Source organism: Podarcis melisellensis, assembly GCF_964234715.1.
Source record: "Podarcis melisellensis genome assembly, chromosome: 14".
NCBI classification, from domain to species: Eukaryota; Metazoa; Chordata; class Lepidosauria; order Squamata; family Lacertidae; genus Podarcis; species Podarcis melisellensis.
In genome coordinates this window covers 32,914,215-32,932,192 of record NC_138546.1, presented here as the reverse complement: position 1 = coordinate 32,932,192, position 17,978 = coordinate 32,914,215, and the positions used below count along the sequence as shown (strand labels likewise).

The following is a 17,978-nucleotide window of genomic DNA, read 5'->3' as shown; positions in this document are numbered from 1 at the left end:
CAGAAGTATTTTTCCTTATGCAAATTGCTTTTTATGCATATGCAACTATAAGGTAAAGGTAAAGGGACCCCTGACCATTAGGTCCAGTCGTGGCCGACTCTGGGGTTGTGGCGCTCATCTCACTTTATTGGCCGAGGGAGCCGGCACACAGCTTCCAGGTCATGTGGCCAGCATGACTAAGCTGCTTTTGGCGAACCAGAGCAGCACACGGAAGTGCCGTTTACCTTCCCGCTGGAGCAATACCTATTTATCTACTTGCACTTTGATGTGCTTTCGAACTGCTAGGTTGGCAGGAGCAGGGACCGAGCAACGGGAGCTCACCCCGTTGCAGGGATTCGAACCGCCGACCTTCTGATCGGCAAGTCCTAGGCTCTGTGGTTTAACCCACAGCGCCACCCGTGCCCCTTATATGCAACTATAGGCAGATTTAATTTATATTTAAAACCAACTCAGTTAAGCTTACTAAGATGTTCTTAATAAGCCCAACCGCCTCAATTTCATCATCAATTTCCCAAGAAGCTCTCTTTCACAGCTTAAACCTCCATCCTCTTCAACCTGCCATTAGGTACCGGTACTTCTTAGGAACACGTGAATATAGGAAACTGCTTTATACTGCATGTCAGGGAACTGACATCTAAAGCGCCGGAGGCGCAAAGGCTCACTGAGGGTGAGAGAGCAGTAGCAGCGGAAGAGGGAACCAGTAGAGGGCGAGCAAGAACTCCAAGGGAAAGTGAGTCGGAGGGATGGCTCAGAGACGCTTCAAGCGAAACCAGTGGGGAGGTCTCAGGACCTCCTATAGGGACACCCACACCTCGACGGAAACTGTCACGCCGAGAGGCCAGACGACGTGTTTCCGTTAAGGAGCTTTTATGTTGGAAACGTTTCCGAAAGCAGCCACTTTCGGATTCTACTAGTGATTGACGCAGCCATGCTGGAGGGGCTCCGTCACAGGCAGAGGTTAGAAAGCCTGATCAAACTCTGAGGGACTTGCATTTTACGCACAAGCAGCTCATCGTCCCATCACAGCAATCCGAAAGTCTCCGAAAGCCAGCTTGTGCAGGGAGAAGCATCATGAGCAATCCAGCCGGAACCGGGGAAGCAGGAGCAGCTGGAGGAGGTCCAAGCCTGGAAGAAAGGTACAGGGCGTTGGAGATCCAGTTGGCGCTGCAAACGGCGAGGCTTGAGGAGAGGAGGGCTCAGGATGCAGAAAAGGGAAAGGAGAAAACCACCCCGCTCGCCAGAAAGGTGCCAGGATTGGTGCAGAAATTCGGGGGGGATCCCAGGAACTATCATGCCTTTAGAACAGAGATGCAATACGCTCTAAACTTGCAGTTTGATGACTTCCCCGATGAGGAATCGCGAGTGGCGTATGTGATTGGCCATCTCGAATCCGGGGCGAAAAATTGGGTTAGACCCCTGATGGCAGCGAATAATGAGATCTTAAAGGACACGAGGAAGTTTTTTCGTGCCATGGACCTGATGTTTTCCAGCGATATTGAGCAGGGGGTGGTGCGAAGGCAGTTAATGGCTTGCCAGCAAGGAAGCAGATCTGTCCGTGAGTACTGGACTGAATTTACCATGTTGATTCACAAATTGGGGTGGGACCTATCGGCGGAGCCCATCCAAATGCTTTTCGAAGAGGGGCTTTCTTCAACCGTCAAAGATGAGCTTTCCCGGGGCCCCAGGGCGGAGTCTATGGACCAGTTAACCAAATCTGCGCTGGCCATAGGAGCGCGCCAGGAGGCGAGGGCTATGGAAAAGCGGGAAGGGAAAGGAGACCGTTGGAGGGAGTTCCGCATTCCAGACATTCCAGAGCCACCTTTCCCGCCGGCAGAGCCGATGGAAGTTGGAACAGCGCGGGCGCGCGGTTTCAAATCCCAGTGAAGGGCGGAAAAAGGAGGGAAAGAGCGCCAAGAGATGTTATCTCTGCCAACAGCCAGGGCACTTTGCCAGAGTTTGCCCACAAAGAAAGGAATGGCAAGGGATGGCAGGAGCTGTTGGGGGAAAGGAAGAGGAAGGCAAGGAGCAAGTAAAAGCCAACGCCTGGCTGCCACCGTTGGGGCACAGCAGCCAGGCCAAAGAGCAATGAAAGTGCCCATGCCAGAACCCCCCAGACCCGCTTTAGTGATAGAGGTGTTACTAGAACTGCCAAACGGACACCCACTAAAGGTCAAGGCGCTTTTGGATTCAGGCAGCTCCTGTAATTTCATGAGTAAGGAGTTTGCAGCTGAGCACCAGATACAGACTATCCCTTTAAGTAACCCCTTGCAGGTGACTACGATTGACGGCAGAGAGCTGTTGGGGGGAGAAGTTAGCCAACAGACTGTCCCGATGATAATGAGAGTGGCAAGGCACACCGAACAGATAGCGTTTAATGTGGGCATCCTGGGAGGAGCGCCCATCATTTTGGGGATGAGCTGGCTGGCGCTACACGATCCGCTAGTGGGCTGGCATCAGAGGGTGGTCTCCTTTGGGTCAGCGCATTGCCTAGAACACTGCAAGGAGGGGAAGGTTTCGGGAGGAGACAGAGTCACCCTAGCGGGGATGGAAGTGATGGACAAAGGGAAGGTGCCCCCGCAATACGCAGATCTGAGCAACGTATTCAGCGAAAGGGAAGCAGACAAACTGCCACCGCATAGACCCTTTGACTGTCAAATCAACCTACTCCCAGGGGCCCAACTCCCAGTAGGCAAGCTGTACGCCATGTCAGACAGGGAGATGCAGGAGCTGAGGGAGTTCATTGACAAAAACTTGAAGCGAGGTTTCATCAGAGAGTCCCGAGCGGTGGGGGGCAGCCCAGTGTTCTTTGTGGACAAAAAGAACACAGACAAACCGAGACTGGTGTGTGACTTCAGGGCCCTCAATGCAGTGTCGGAGCCCCTGGCTTTCCCTATGCCCCGAATTGATGACATTTTGACCAGAGTAAGGAAGGGAAAGATTTTTACAAAACTGGACCTGCGGGGGGGCGTACAACCTGATACGCATAAGGAAGGGAGATGAATGGAAGACCACCATGTTTACCCCGTTGGGAGCCTTTGAATACCTCGTTATGCCCTTCGGTCTACAAGGGGGCTCCGCGTGTTTTCAAGCTTTTATAAACCACGTTCTGGGACCTTTGCTCTACAAGAATTGTGTGGCCTTTTTAGACGACGTGTTGGTGTATTCGGAAAATGAGGAACAGCATGTGAGGGACGTTCGAGAAGTGTTGGGCAGGCTGCAAGCCAACCAGCTGTGGGTGAAACTGGAGAAGTGCCAGTTTCATACCAAGGAGGTGGAATTCCTGGGGTACCGCTTGTCAGACAAGGGATTGGCCATGGATCCAGGCAAGGTCCAAGCGGTACTGGAATGGAAGACACCGAAGACCAAGAAGGACGTGCAAAGATTCTTGGGATTTGGGAACTTTTATCGGAAGTTCATCAAGAACTTTGCCCACTTGACGGCGCCCATCACCGACTGTCTCAGCAGCAAGAAGAAATTTGTTTGGACGGCAGAGGCGGATCGAGCCTTTGAAGAACTGAAAAGGGCTTTCGCCTCGGAAGAACAACTTCTGCATGTGGATTTACAAAAACCCATGAGAGTGGAAACAGATGCATCCGACCGGGCGGTAGGGGCGGTCCTTCTTCAACCGGGGAGGAGTGCGTCGGAGTGGAGACCGTGTGCCTTCTTCTCGCGGAAGCTGAATAAGTCCGAGAGGAATTACACGGTGTATGACAGGGAACTACTTGCCATTCACGAAGCATTCCGGAGGTGGAGACATTTATTAATTGGGGCACAACACAAGGTGCAAGTGTGCACCGACCACAAAAATTTAGAGTATTGGAGAACAGCTCGAGTGCTCAACCAACGACAAGTGAGATGGGCACAGGAATTCTCCAAATTTAACTTTGAGATTTGTTATGTGCCAGGCCCAGAAAACGTCAGGGCGGACGCGCTCTCACGCAAACCAGAATATTGGGAAGGGGAACCGGAGTCAGAAAACACCTGGGTAAGTGCGCAGGAAGTCAATGACGAGGTTTTAACAGAAACGTTCCATCAAAGGTTCCCGAGGAAACCTCAGCCTATAGCAAGGTTTAGGAGGGAGTATTTCGGCACCACCGATGAGGAAGAGGAAATGGAAGGGTTCGCGGAGTCGGAGTTGGAAGAGGGAGTGGACTCTGATGACGAAGAGTACCTAGAGAGTAGGAACAGCAACAAGTGGAAGGAAGTGTTCGCGACGTCGGAAGATGAGGGAGGTTCTTTCAAGGGTTTTACCTCCTCACCGCCAGTAGGAGAGGAGACGGGAGGGGGTGAAGGGGGCCCTGGAGGGGAGGTGGATGTCAGGGAACTGACATCTAAAGCGCCGGAGGCGCAAAGGCTCACTGAGGGTGAGAGAGCAGTAGCAGCGGAAGAGGGAACCAGTAGAGGGCGAGCAAGAACTCCAAGGGAAAGTGAGTCGGAGGGATGGCTCAGAGACGCTTCAAGCGAAACCAGTGGGGAGGTCTCAGGACCTCCTATAGGGACACCCACACCTCGACGGAAACTGTCACGCCGAGAGGCCAGACGACGTGTTTCCGTTAAGGAGCTTTTATGTTGGAAACGTTTCCGAAAGCAGCCACTTTCGGATTCTACTAGTGATTGACGCAGCCATGCTGGAGGGGCTCCGTCACAGGCAGAGGTTAGAAAGCCTGATCAAACTCTGAGGGACTTGCATTTTACGCACAAGCAGCTCATCGTCCCATCACACTGCATGATAGCATTTGTCCACTCAAGTCATTAATAGCCACAGTGACTGGTTGCTGCCTCATCACAACTAACAGGAACAGCAACTCCATAATTGCAAGACAGGTACAGAAGCAGATAGGAATTCCTAAGCAAATCAGTTTGTTTGTTTTTTAAAAAAATGGAGGGTTGGGAGAGAGAATGAGAACTTTAAAGAGAAGAGCTAAAGCTCAGGAGGTAGAGGATTCACTTTGCATTCAGAAGGTCCCTGGCATCTCCCAATCGTGGAGATCTGCTGCCAACTGCTGTGAACCTACTGAGCAAGATGGACCAATGGTCAGTACAAAGGCAGCTTCCCCTGCGCCTAAAAATAATCTTTCTGCAAATAGCTCAAAGTGGTTCCAGGAAGAAATGTTGCAAAGTTTTCAACACGCCTCACTCAAAATTCCTAGAAATGCAGCCCCAAGCTCCCTCATCCAAGGAAGTGCTGCAAGCAGACAAAACAGGGACAAGAAGTAAATAATGCCAATAGACATCTTATCGGCCATCCTCTGAGGGAAGGGAGGACAGCAACAGCTTTCCTCCTCTTTGAATCCAGGCGTCTTGCTCTTCTCCTCCATTCCACTTCTGTCCACTCTGCAAAGGACCCCACTCCCACAAACACCATTTTAGAAACCCTGCCAGGAAGCAACTGTCTGCCACTCACCATTCTCGCCCTTTCTGCACTCTCGTTTCGGATAAAGCAGAAATATTGTCGATGCGGTAACGGGTGTGTAAAAGGATTATCAGCTGGCTCTAATAATACTGACTGAGCTCACCCTCGTCATAAGCCTCTTTCCCTTGTCCAGAATCTGTAACACAATGCTCACTGTTTTACCACAAGTATTGATGCACATAGCTGAACGGAGAATACACAATTGCCTGCCCGCGATGACTCAATCTACTTTTCAGAAAGGTATGCGGAACTGAAAGCCAAAGCTAGATAACTCTATTCTGTGACTATTTTTATGCAGTGGCCCTTTCCAAACATAGCCTTGTTCTATCTGCTTTCAAATTGGAAAATAAAGCAGCAACTCAATATAGTTCCTTAAGACAACTAAACAACTTCCGACTTGTCCAGAATACAGCCGCACCAAGTGTTTGTTGTGATATGTTCCAACTGTGAAGCCCCAGTAATGCTGTACCAGAGATCCTTTGCACTATACTCTGAGAACAATATCATGGTATTTTGAGGAACTGCAGTTTGTTATGGGTGCTGAGAGTTGTTAAGAGACACTCTATTCCCCTCACAGAGCTACAGTTCCCAGAGTTCCCTGCGAAGAGGGACTGACTACTTAACCACTCTGAGAACTATACCCATAGAGAGAAAAGGCACCATTTGGATTCTCCATCTTGAGCACCAACATTTCTGATTTTCTGTTCTAACGTGTTCTGCACTTCAGTACAGTGGTACCTTGGTTTACAAACTTAATCAGTTCTGGAAGTCCGTTCTTAAACCAAAGCGTTCTTAAACCAAGGTGTGCTTTCCCATAGCAGCGGGAGACTCAATTTTAAAATGGAACACACTCAACACGAAGCAGAATATGTTCTGCTTCAAAGGCAAAGTTCACAAACCAAAACACGTACTTCCAGGTTTTCAGCGTTCTTAATCCAAGTTGTTCATAAACTAAGCTGTTCTTAAACCAAGGTACCACTGTCCCTCGATTTTGTGCGTGAGAGTGATGCTGTTTGGAGACATAAGTATGGGCTCTTGGAGAATGAGGTGCTGATTATGGGAGTATGTGTGCATTTATCTCACTGTTCTCCCTCTATAAACATTCCCTCCCACTCAACACTCAAGAAATAGGGGGGAGGAAGTGGTTTTAGCTGGAATAAGCAGAGGTCAGACAGGCTGGAAAACCAACTAACCGATTCCACTTCTGGCCCAGCAATGTGGTTGGCGGTGGGTGAAATAAGGTACAGCCAGGGGCAAAATATTTCAAGAGCTAACATCCAACACAAGAACATACTTCTGTTCCGTTTAAATGCTTTTTGGAAAACTGCAAGGTTTTGTTGTTGTTGTTTAAAGTAGTAACAAGTATTTCAGAGTGCAAATTCACAAGGAGTACACTGAGTACATTGAAGCAAGATTTATCTTGCCACACCTGGAAGACTAAGTACTTAAGAGCAGCCCTGCTGGATCTGAACCAATGGTCCATTCAGTCCTGCAATGATGGAGTCCTGCAATTTCCATACACCAGGTGTGGGGGTGTGCTTTAGGCTTGGCATTGATAATAGTCCCCCCAATGTCACACAACAAAAGATTTTTCAGACACACAGCGGGGTGGAGGGGCTTACCAAAGCAATGTGTGATCCAGCTGTTCTGCTGCTCAAGAGCCAAAAATCAACACTGAGCATGTCAAAGTCAATGGGCTGTATCCAAGTTACAGCAGACACATTGAAATGAATGGACCTAAATTAAGCCACGTTGCTTTATTTCTTTAGGTGGAAGTCGGAGTCACAATAAATTTTAAAAAGCTTACTAAGGAGATCATTCCATCAGCATAGGCATTTCTGCTCACCAGACAAAACAATCTCCCTTCTTTCACAGGCAGACAGAAGCAGTAATGCTTCTGAACACCAGTTGCTAGAAACCACAGAGTCCTGCTTGGGTCCTGCTTTAAGATTTATTCCCCAGGCATCTGGGTGGCCATTGTGAGAACAGGATCCTGGACTAGATGGGCCATTGGCCTGATCTAGCAGCCTCTTATTTTTTTGTTCTCCCTCCCCACCCCCAATTCTGTTCTGGAGGATTTTCCTGATACTTCCAAGCATTTGGGGAGAGGCAGGGGGAGAAATGTACAGTTGCACTAGTGGGACTTGTTGCGCTAGCACAGCAACTTGGTTGACTCTGACTCAATGGGTCTACTTTGAACAGGTCTTGCCTTCCCTGTGTAAGCCCCTTGGACACAACTTTGGATCCCAGCTCATTACATGCATTACAGCATGAGCACCTGAGAATGTAAGAGACCTGCTGGATCAGGCAACAGGCTATCTAGTCCAGCATTCTGTGGTGTCAGGACAATTGGAAATCTCCATAAAAAGGTATAGATTATTATGTGTGTGTTTTTTTTAACTTACTGTAACTGCATGAAGCAGCATGCAAGCTCCAGCAACTTCTGCCAAACCCCAAGAATCAGGCACAGCAGATCACCATAAATTATGGCAGAGCCCTAGAGAAAAGAGAAAACATTGTGCATAAGTAGAAAACATGGAACTTGCCAACAATACAATGACTAGTCTATTTAACTGTTTGGCATATATATTGATCCTTTATTAATTCAACATCTTTGTATTTAAACAAAACGTTCACTTTATTAACACATAAGAAGAAAGAAAAACAAAACAGAATGAAAATTAAGATTAAACATACACACACACACACACACACACAGAACAAAAGTTGGGTTGTTTAATTCATATTCTCTAGGGGAATATTATTATTATTATTATTATTAGGGTTGAGGTAGAAATATTTTTTAAAAGATTTAATCTATTTATAAATATAACCTGGAAGTCGTTGTTGTTGTTCTAAGGTGTTTTGTACTTCTGCAAACCTTGAAGTTTGGCAACACTGGCATTTGTAGCTGCTGCTTTTTGGTGACATAAATATATATATCAATTATTTATTTTTAAAGGGACAATCGCAACAACTTTCTGAAATTGAAAAGGGTACAAACCCACCATTCAACTTTCCCCAACAGTAATTCTCGTGCAATAAAATCTGCCCCAGATATTTTAATCACCTTTAACTGTAAATTAAGACCTAATCAAAATTTGAAGGGAAAACGCTGCAAGAGAGATATAAATATTACTTGGGGAAATTCTCCCCGAACTGGTAAATGCATACAAACATCCCAGCCTTGACTGAGCTTACTACTTCTGGTTGCACATTTTGCAGGAAGGACTCACACGAACTGCTCCTCTGCACACACAAAATTGCCTCCGAATAGAAAACTATCATGACAGAATTCCTGACACACTAGGTTTCTATTTGCAAGGAACCTTTTCACATGGAAGGGCCCTCTTCAACCAGGTGAGCACAGCTCCAGGCAGGGATATACCACTGACAATGAGAACTTAGTCAAGGGGCAGAAACAGCTACAAGTGACTTAGATTGGCATAACTGGTGCTAAATGTACTGCCCTTGCTTTCCATTGGACCACATTAGCAAGGCAGAAGAGGGGTCTTCTCTGGGGAGCCCAGGACCTCCATACACACTGCCCAGCCTTGCACTTGGGGGAGGTCACTTCAGTGATTGCTAACACAGTGATTTAACTTCACCTCCAGAGACGCACTTCACTATCTCTCGAGACAAATGGATGTCAACAATACCATGCAAATGTGAATCTAGACTCATGGTTTCAAAATTCAGAGCAGAATCAAAATCAACTTTGGTTTTAGGGATGCTCTAAAGCAGGCTTCCTCAAACTCAGTCCTCCAGATGTTTTTGGCCTACAACGCCCATGATCCCTAGCTAGCAGGACCGGTGGTCAGGGATGATGGGAATTGTAGTCTCAAAAATATCTTGAGGGCCAAGTTTGAGGAAGCCTCCTCTGAAGCAAGGTTAGCAATTAGTCCTACGTAATATCAAATCAAGGTAGAGGTGAATCAGAGGAGGTGGGATGGAGTGATTTCACAAGAATGAAAAGAAGGCAGAAGGAACTACTCAGCCCCAGAGCCAAATCCTGATACTATGGTTCGGTTTCATATCTCCCAGCCACAATAACTTCTCTTTCCCCCACCCAGTGTTAGAAACTCAGATATAAGCTAGGCGTCAAATAGCTCTTTAAACCAGTCACCACAACAGAATGCCGAGTTGCCATCTTGGAGCCAGATGGCTCGAGATTCGTATTTTTCAATACGACTTTTTGCTTCCTGAAATGCATTCTGATTGTGCAGATAAGGTATAACTGATAGAATTCTACAGGATGTGTTGCTAGTGTGTGAAAACAGTCATGATCCAAGGATCCCCAGGCATGCACCTACAGACAGTAAAGATGTCAGGAGCCATCCTAGTGCCTGGGCATCTTTAAAGGTAAAGGTAAAGGGACCCCTGACCATTAGGTCCGGTCATGGCCGACTCTGGGGTTGCGGTGCTCATCTCACTTTATTGGCCGAGGGAGCCGACGTTTGTCCACAGATAGTTTTTACGGGTCATGTGGCCAGCATGACTAAGCCACTTCTGGCAAACCAGAGCAGCGCATGGAAACGCTGTTTACCTTTCCGCCGGAGCGGTACCTATTTATCTACTTGCACTTTGACGTGCTTTCGAACTGCTAGGTGGGCAGCAGCAGGGACCGAGCAATGGGAGCTCACCCCGTCGCGGGGATTCGACCCGCTGACCATTTGATTGGCAAGTCCTAGGCTCTGTGGTTTAACCCACAGCACCACCCGCATCCCTTCCGGGCATCTGTACTTGGTCACAAGTGGCTAATAGACAGGTGCAAAATGTGCCTGGCGCCTGGCGAATTTCGAACACTGCTGCCACCCTATTTGTTAAGTATGCAGTAAGAAAGAAACACTATTACCATGAGTGATCTCTTATAAATTACCATTTCACAAAGGGGGATTTATTAGGTAAAGCTTATAAGCAATTAGCAATTTGACTAAGCCAGAAGTAGCAGCTGTTGCAACGTCTCTCAATAGGAAGCAAATTCTAACGATGCTTACAATAACTGTGGCCAAGCAGATCAAATTATGTCTGAATTATCTGAATTTTGAACCCTGTATAAAACTATGCAAATCGTAAATTCTTAAGAGTTTTAAATAATTTATTCAGTCTTTAATAGTCATGGGTGCACCATGGATACCTATGCAAACAGCAGACCCATAGGAAATATTATTCAGCTGCCTCTTTGACTCCTAGGATTTTAGCAGTCATTGCCCACACAGTACACCTCGGTGTAAGTTTTACAAACTTATAAGCTGAATTTCTGTGTCCAATCAATGCCACTTCCAGAGCTGCTCCTCTGGAAAACCCCAATGTGCCCTGAGCAATAATGATGATGATGATGATGATGATGATGATTTATCAGTCACTCTTTTCATGAGAAATTATCTAAAGTGGTGCCAGGAGATACAACTTTGGGGGGGGGGCACACAGAGAAGGTTATCATCCCTTAAAGAGGAGGAAAAAATTCTACTGGTGTGCAGGATCTATCTAAGCACCAACTCCCAACCTTTGCCACACTTTCAAGTTACTAGGAAGTGGGGTTGGGCAGGGAGGGAACAGAGGGAGGGAACCCAGCTTTGGGACAGAGCACACATCTGGCACGGAGAAGGTCCAAAATTCAGCCACTGGCATCTCCAGTTCAAACAAAAAGGTGAAGGGAAATACCTCTACCAAAAGCTTCTGCCAGAGGAGACAGTATCAGCCTACAGCAGGGTGGCTAAATTGAGTGATTCTATTAGCCCGCAGCTCCCATAATCTCCATAATGCTGCTTGGGGTTGATGGGATTTGTAGTACAGCAACAATATCCAGAGGGCCACAGTTTGGCCTAGACTAGGCTTCCTCAACCTCGGCCCTCCAGATGTTTTTGGCCTACAACTCCCATGATCCCTAGCTAGCAGGACCAGTGGTCAGGGATGATGGGAATTGTAGTCTCAAAACTTCTGAAGGGCCGAGGTTGAGGAAGCCTGGCCTAGACGGAAAAATAATCTGACTTAGCATCCGGCAGCTTCTTAGCTTTGGAAGACACATGGTGTTAGGCTGAAGCTTAACCTCCATCTCAACTTCAACCAAACACCTAAAAAGCAACCTTTTGCTTTGTTTTAGGTGGTCCAGTCCCTCATAGGGCCTTGTAATTATAAATGTCCACCAATGTTCCAGCTGTCACACTATTGCATTCTCTAGGGGAAGAGTGGGGAACCTTTGCCCCTCCCGATTTCTGCTCAACAACAACTCCCATCAGCCCCCAGGAAGTATAGCCAATGGCCAGGGAGGATGTTGTAGGTTCCTGACACCTGCTGTGGGAAAACATCAACACAGCATACAATATACATACCCTTTCTCCTTGCACTACTGCTGTACTCCCAACGCCAAAGCAATGGCACCTTAGCCTCAGGGCTACAATCAGTAAGGAATCCTTTTGCAACACACTATTAAAAGGCCACGTTCACACAATACATCTGAAGAGCTTCCCTCACAGACTTTTGGGAGGTGTGTTTTGTCAAGAGCGTTGAGGATTATTATGGGACCCCTAACCCCCCCCCTCGAAGACAGAAGTGCCTGACGTGCTCTAGTCCATGGGGTCACGAAGAGTCGGACACAACTAAACAACAACAACAACCCCAATGGGGTTCCCTCAGAACTGCAGCTCTTCAAGGGGAATTGAGAGCCTCCTGACCGCTCTCAGCCCCCTTAACAATTCCCATAATTCTTTGGGTGGAAGCCATGCTGAAAGAGAGTTGCATCATAGTGCTTTAAAGGTATGGCATGAATGTAGCCAATTCAGATTCCAGTATCCACCGCACAACAACGTGGTCCTGCAATCTCTCTATGCCTCCCCCTTTTCAGAATCTGTAACCTTTGGTGTTTGAAACCCAATGCTTGAAGACTTCTTGTCTCCAAAAAAAATGGGGGGGGGGACGACTAGCCTAAGGACACTGGATTGGAATGTGACGCTCCCAGAGTTTTAAAAAAGAACAGTTAAGAAGCAGATTTATGAGCATTCCTCTCCAATTGTTTACTTTTTGGAGGTGGGGAGGGATTTACTTACGCAACTGCCAGATAAGGAGACCAAGGTTCTTCCTCCCTGTTATTCCAGGAGCAGGTAGATTGGACACAAAGGACCCAACGCACACACACTTACAACCCAGCAGCAAAGACTCAGTTTAATTTTAAAAGGAGCTGCTGCTTCCTGCCCCCTCCCCAACCCAACACAGGCCTTTTTGCTGGCCTGCTACCTAAGTAACCAATCTCTTGGGAAGTTGGGATGGAGAATAAGCAGCAGGAGCAGATTAAATCCTAAGCAACAAGGATCCTGTTTTCATGTAAATGCCCTGTACAATTAGAAGGAATTGTGAACAGACAAGGGAGCAAGCAAAGACAGAGGGAAGCAGAAGTAGGGTTTCAATGGTTTAAAAAAGGGGGTAGATTTAGAAAACAAACATTTCAAAATTAACATAATTCCCGCTCCCCCCCCCTCCAAAGAAACAAATGTAATCACATACGGATCTGCTGATCAGGCCAAGACTCTCAGCAGCCGGATTTTATGCAATTTGTGAACTTAAATCTGCCTTTTTTTTCTGAAGGCTGGAGTTTTATTTTATTTGTATTCTGTTCTGAAGGCTGGAATTATATTTTATTTGTATTCTGTTGTACTTCTTAAATATATCTTTGTTGATATAAACCACTCTGAGGCCCACTGGCAAAGGACAGAATACAAAACTCCTAAATAAGATTTAAACAGATCTGGCCATTGTAATCTACTGTACAGGCCTGGCGCTACTCACTTTTATTATGTTCTGAGCCTTGAAAGGACCCTGAGCACTTATTGTGATGACAGTAGTTTGTATTTTAGAGACGCTCCCTTAATTTGGGGCACCGTGTCAACGCTTTCTTAAAGGGCAGTAATTTGTGGACATGCCCTAGTCATATGGAGCTGTTGAAGCAGAGGAAAAGCAAGAGACTGATGCTGTACAAACTGCTGGCTTGAATTCTGCTGATTAAAGCTGTATTGTTAACGCCTGTCTTCCATCTGCAATCTTTTGGAAAGAAAAAAAATCACTGCACTGGTAGCTAAATCCCAGCTTATTTCAAGCCCTTTTTACATTGCAAGCAATCTCAAAGCAAAGAAAGACAAGAGTTGTATGTTCTTCCATGAAAAAGAAAAAAAACACACACACACAGATGTCATATTGCAATCTCAACTTATTAAGGCTGCATACATATAATACATCTAAAGCAAATTTCCCCCAAATAATAATAATAATAATAATAATAATAATAATAATAATAATAATAATAATAATAATATAGGAACTGTAGTTTGTTAAGGGTGCTGGGAATAGTAGCTCTGAGGTGTAAACTACAATTCCCATGGTTCTTATTTTGGGGGGTTGCTTTAAATATACTTTAAAATGAGTTCATTTTAAAGCATTTTAAAATAAGTTGGGTTCCTTTTGATTGACGCATGCCAACTATTTCTCATCATCTTCTGTGCTGCTGTGGGAGTGGTTAATGGGGAAGAACATAAGGAACCTATGGCTTGTTTGCTTCCAAGACACCATGTGCTCATTTCTCTAGTGGCGGGGGGGGGGGGGATGTCTTCAAAATGACCCACCTCTGACCTCCCCACCCCACACTCCTGACTCAAACAGAGGAAATGAAAATACAAAAAAACAATACGCAGGGTTAGACTTTAAACTAACAAGGAAATTGCAAGTTAAGCCACCAAGCAATGCCCTTGCTTCACCTCTGTGGCATTCCTCACCCCTACTGCCATTCCGTTTAAAGGCACCCTTTGTCCTTCTGAATACCCAAAACTACAAGAGGGTTTGTCCACAGAGAACAGGTGGTCTCCACCCCAAATGAACACACGGTCACTTTCTCTCCCTTAAGCCGGACGCTCTTCCCTCAGCCCCTTCCCTCCCCATATCTGCAACACAGGCAGAATAAATATAGGCATAACAGCATGTGGCTCGAGCGTCTCCCCTCAAAACCTGACATTTCTACAACTTTTCATTGCTACAAGACTGGGGAAGGGACTGTGAAATTTGGAAGGTTGCAATGTTAGGGTCAAGCCCTAGCCAAAGGCATGTCTATAGGCCTACCTAAATGGAGAAAGGCATTATACATCAACGGGGATGAAGAAAGAGCTCTCTAATATTGCGCCCATTCGGCAGTTATATTTATGTGCTTTTTAATAATAACAACCAACACCTCGACGGTTTCATGACTCAACATTCCCATCTCGTCACTCCCTCGCTGTACAAGCCTATCTACCGGTTGTTTCCAACAAGGTTTCTATGGCAACGGCACAAGCAACTAATTAGGAGGGGACATGAGTATTTGTTCAGTGGCTTATATCTCCACTCCTAGTCCCAAGTCATAAAAAAGAGGCACTATTCATCCTAGTGCAACTGGAGGTTTAAAAAGAAAACAAAATACAAAATAAAAATGAGGAAGGTTTCGTTTTTATCGTTTTGCCATTTTCCAAGCAAATTTTTTACGAAACAGATCACTTGTGGTTTACAACCAATTGAAAGGCCGGAATGTAAAATAGCAAGCTGACAGGAGTAGCATCACACCACAACATCCACATTCCGGCTGAAACAAAAAACTTAAAAAGGGACAAGCTCAACCACACCACACTACCACCCCAGGGGAAATTCAGGTTTAATTCAGTTCACTTCTTGTTCCTTTTTTAAAAAAAAAAATAACCCTACTTTTCTCCATAGTGGACAGGTTCACCCATGCTAAACCATCGTTTAGTGCTACATGCATGCAGCTGGAAGAAGTCCAAGTGCAGACTTGCATGCTTCCACAAGAGCAAGAGGGGATGACTTCTTCAGATATTTGTTCTGTTTTCCACAAATCCCAGTTTATTACTCACAAGCCAGAGCACGTCTGGCTTAAGAACAAACTGGTTGAATAAGCCAGCTTCGGAACTCATAGCTTGAAACTGGCTTGCCTTGAAATTGATAAGGGTTTGTTTTAAGCCACAACCCCCTACTTTGCAATTTGCAAACCATGATTTGTGGAAAGTGGAACGATATGCTGCAAAAGTCCTCCCAGCAACTGCAGGAGAGGAAAGGGGGGGAGTTTGAGAGTCAGCTGCTTCACTCGGGGGCAGCTCATATATGTAGCCCTAAAGCAGCGTACTGTGACGCGCAGACCAAGCCAAAGCATCAATAAATTACACAACAAAGTCCACTTTGTGTGTGTGTGTTTTTTTAAAAAAGTCAATAAAACACAAAAATATAAATAGGCATAAAAAATACATTGTGGGCCCATGCTGGATTACTAATGCTCTTGGGGAAGGAGGAGTACATCAAGTACTTTTTGCTAAATCTATGCTGTGGTTTGTTTATGAGAACCAGGATTTGGGTGTAGAGCGCTGTACACCAAATAATACCAAGGAAAGGCTGCAGCTCCCTGGTCAAGTATATGCTTTGCAAGTGTAAAGTCCCAAGTTCAATGCCTAGCCTCTCCAGGTATATCTGGGAATGTCCCCAGCCTGGAACACCCTGGAGAGCTGCTGCCAACCTGTGTTGGCAGGACTGGGCTAGATGGGTCAGTGGTACAAGGACAGGTTAATATACAGTGGTACCTCAAGTTACATTCGCTTCAGGTTACATACGCTTCAGGTTACAGACTCCGCTTACCCAGAAATAGTGCTTCAGGTTAAGAACTTTGCTTCAGGATGAGAACAGAAATAGTGCTCCGTGGCGCGGCAGCAGCAGGAGGCCATTAGCTAAAGTGGTGCTTCAGGTTAAGAACAGTTTCAGGTTAAGAACAGACCTCTGGAACAAATTAAATACTTAACCCGAGGTACCACTGTATTCCTAGAGGAGATTCTTTTGTGTTGCATGCATATATTCACAAGACCATTGTGGAAATCTCCCAGCTATGGCAAACAAAACTTTGCCCTTCAGTATTCTCAGTGTAAGAGTACAGCTAGGAACTGTGCGTACTTTAATTTTTAACTTCTACGAAAAAAAATGTTATGCACTTTATTTGCTAGTACAGTGGTACCTCAGGTTACAGGCGCTTCAGGTTACAGACTCCGCTAACTCAGAAATAGTACCTTGGGTTAAGAACTTTGCTCCAGGATGAGAACAGAAATCGTGCGGCGGCAGCAGTGGGAGGCCCCATTAGTTAAGTGGTACCTCAGGTTAAGAACAGTTTCAGGTTAAGAACGGACCTCCGGAACAAATTACGTTCTTAACCCGAGGTACCAGTGTATTCCATGTACCAATTGCTGGTTCTATCGTTGTTAATATCCAACTGCACTGTCAATGTTCGTCATATCCTATTCCAGCTTATATATTTTTCCTAAATGATATCAATTTACACATTTCAAAGTTTGAGATTTTATTTTATGAGTACTTTAAAATGTTTTAACAAATATGATCAAAACGATTTTTTTGTTGTCACATTATGTTTTGAAATGAACCAGCATTTAGACCACTATTGCAATGTATTGATTGGAGTTTGGTTTGTTGGTTTGTTTTACAGTGATGTGAGCTGCTCTGGACATGTTTATGTGGGAAAGCAGCATACAAAAGTGAACTATGAAATAAAATAAATTCTGAAAAGCCCTCCTGGGCAATAAGCATCACAAGGTACCAGATATCAGGAGGATTGATGCCTTGGGACAATTAGACGCCCTCCTGATGCTGCTGTGTTAAGACTATAATAACCATCATATCCCACCATTGACCCCTCTAGATAGCAACTGGTGGGACTCAGGAGTTCACAAAGCCTGCCTGCCCTTGACTCCAGTCACCAGAGAATTTTCAGGCAGGAGTTTTGCCTGGACACCACCATGCTCTGGCTAAAAGGAAGAATTGTAAGGGGGGTGGGGTGGAGTCAGCCACAGCCTTGCTGTATTTATTTTGGAAGCGCAGTTCATGAATTCAATAAAAAACACAGAAATCAGGTCTGACAACCAACAAGAATTAAAAATTATTTTTTTTTAAAAAAACTGGAGTCAACAACAGCCTATTAATACTTTTATTTTAAAAAGAAATTAAAAATACATTTATCCTCACCGTTCACCTTAATGTTCCTGTGCAGGTTACAACAATTAAAACAATATATTGAAAATAGTTGGAATATAATTTTCCATTCAACATTTGCAGCTATTGAGCCCGTTAGCAAAAGCACTTGACCGGCAAAAATGCAGACTCCAAAAGCTGTGTCACAAGTATCCATTCTACGTCCAGTGAGCTTTATGACCGAGTGGGCCCACATAAAAGCTAGAGAAGAAATGCAAATTCATCTTTTTTATTTTATAAAATCTAAGCAGGGACTCCTGCTTTTATTACAACGGACGTGTTGTACTTACAGAGGGCAGAGGCAGCGGAGAAGAACGTTAGCCAACTTAAGAGTGTTCCAGTAATAACACAAACTGCACCTACTCAAACATATAACCCCTTGTAAATTCAGCTGAACCAATTGTGTGTGTTGAGTGTATGCATATTATAATAGCTCAATTTGTTAGTGAGTACACACACACACACACACGGTAACCATATGATGCTGTGGCCAAGTGACCTCGCAGGATCATAG

General features: G+C 45.5%; 1 protein-coding gene across 5 annotated transcripts in view; it reads right to left on the bottom strand.

Moving 5' to 3' along the window:
- Positions 1–17,978, bottom strand: part of AKAP13 (A-kinase anchoring protein 13) — a 247,688-nt gene that overhangs the window by 178,094 nt on the left and 51,616 nt on the right. For all 5 annotated transcript variants that reach the window (XM_081888328.1, XM_081888330.1, XM_081888331.1 and 2 more), the window contains exon 2: positions 7,819–7,910. The gene's annotated coding sequence lies outside the window, so the exon portion shown is untranslated. The remainder of the gene's footprint in view (positions 1–7,818; positions 7,911–17,978) is intronic.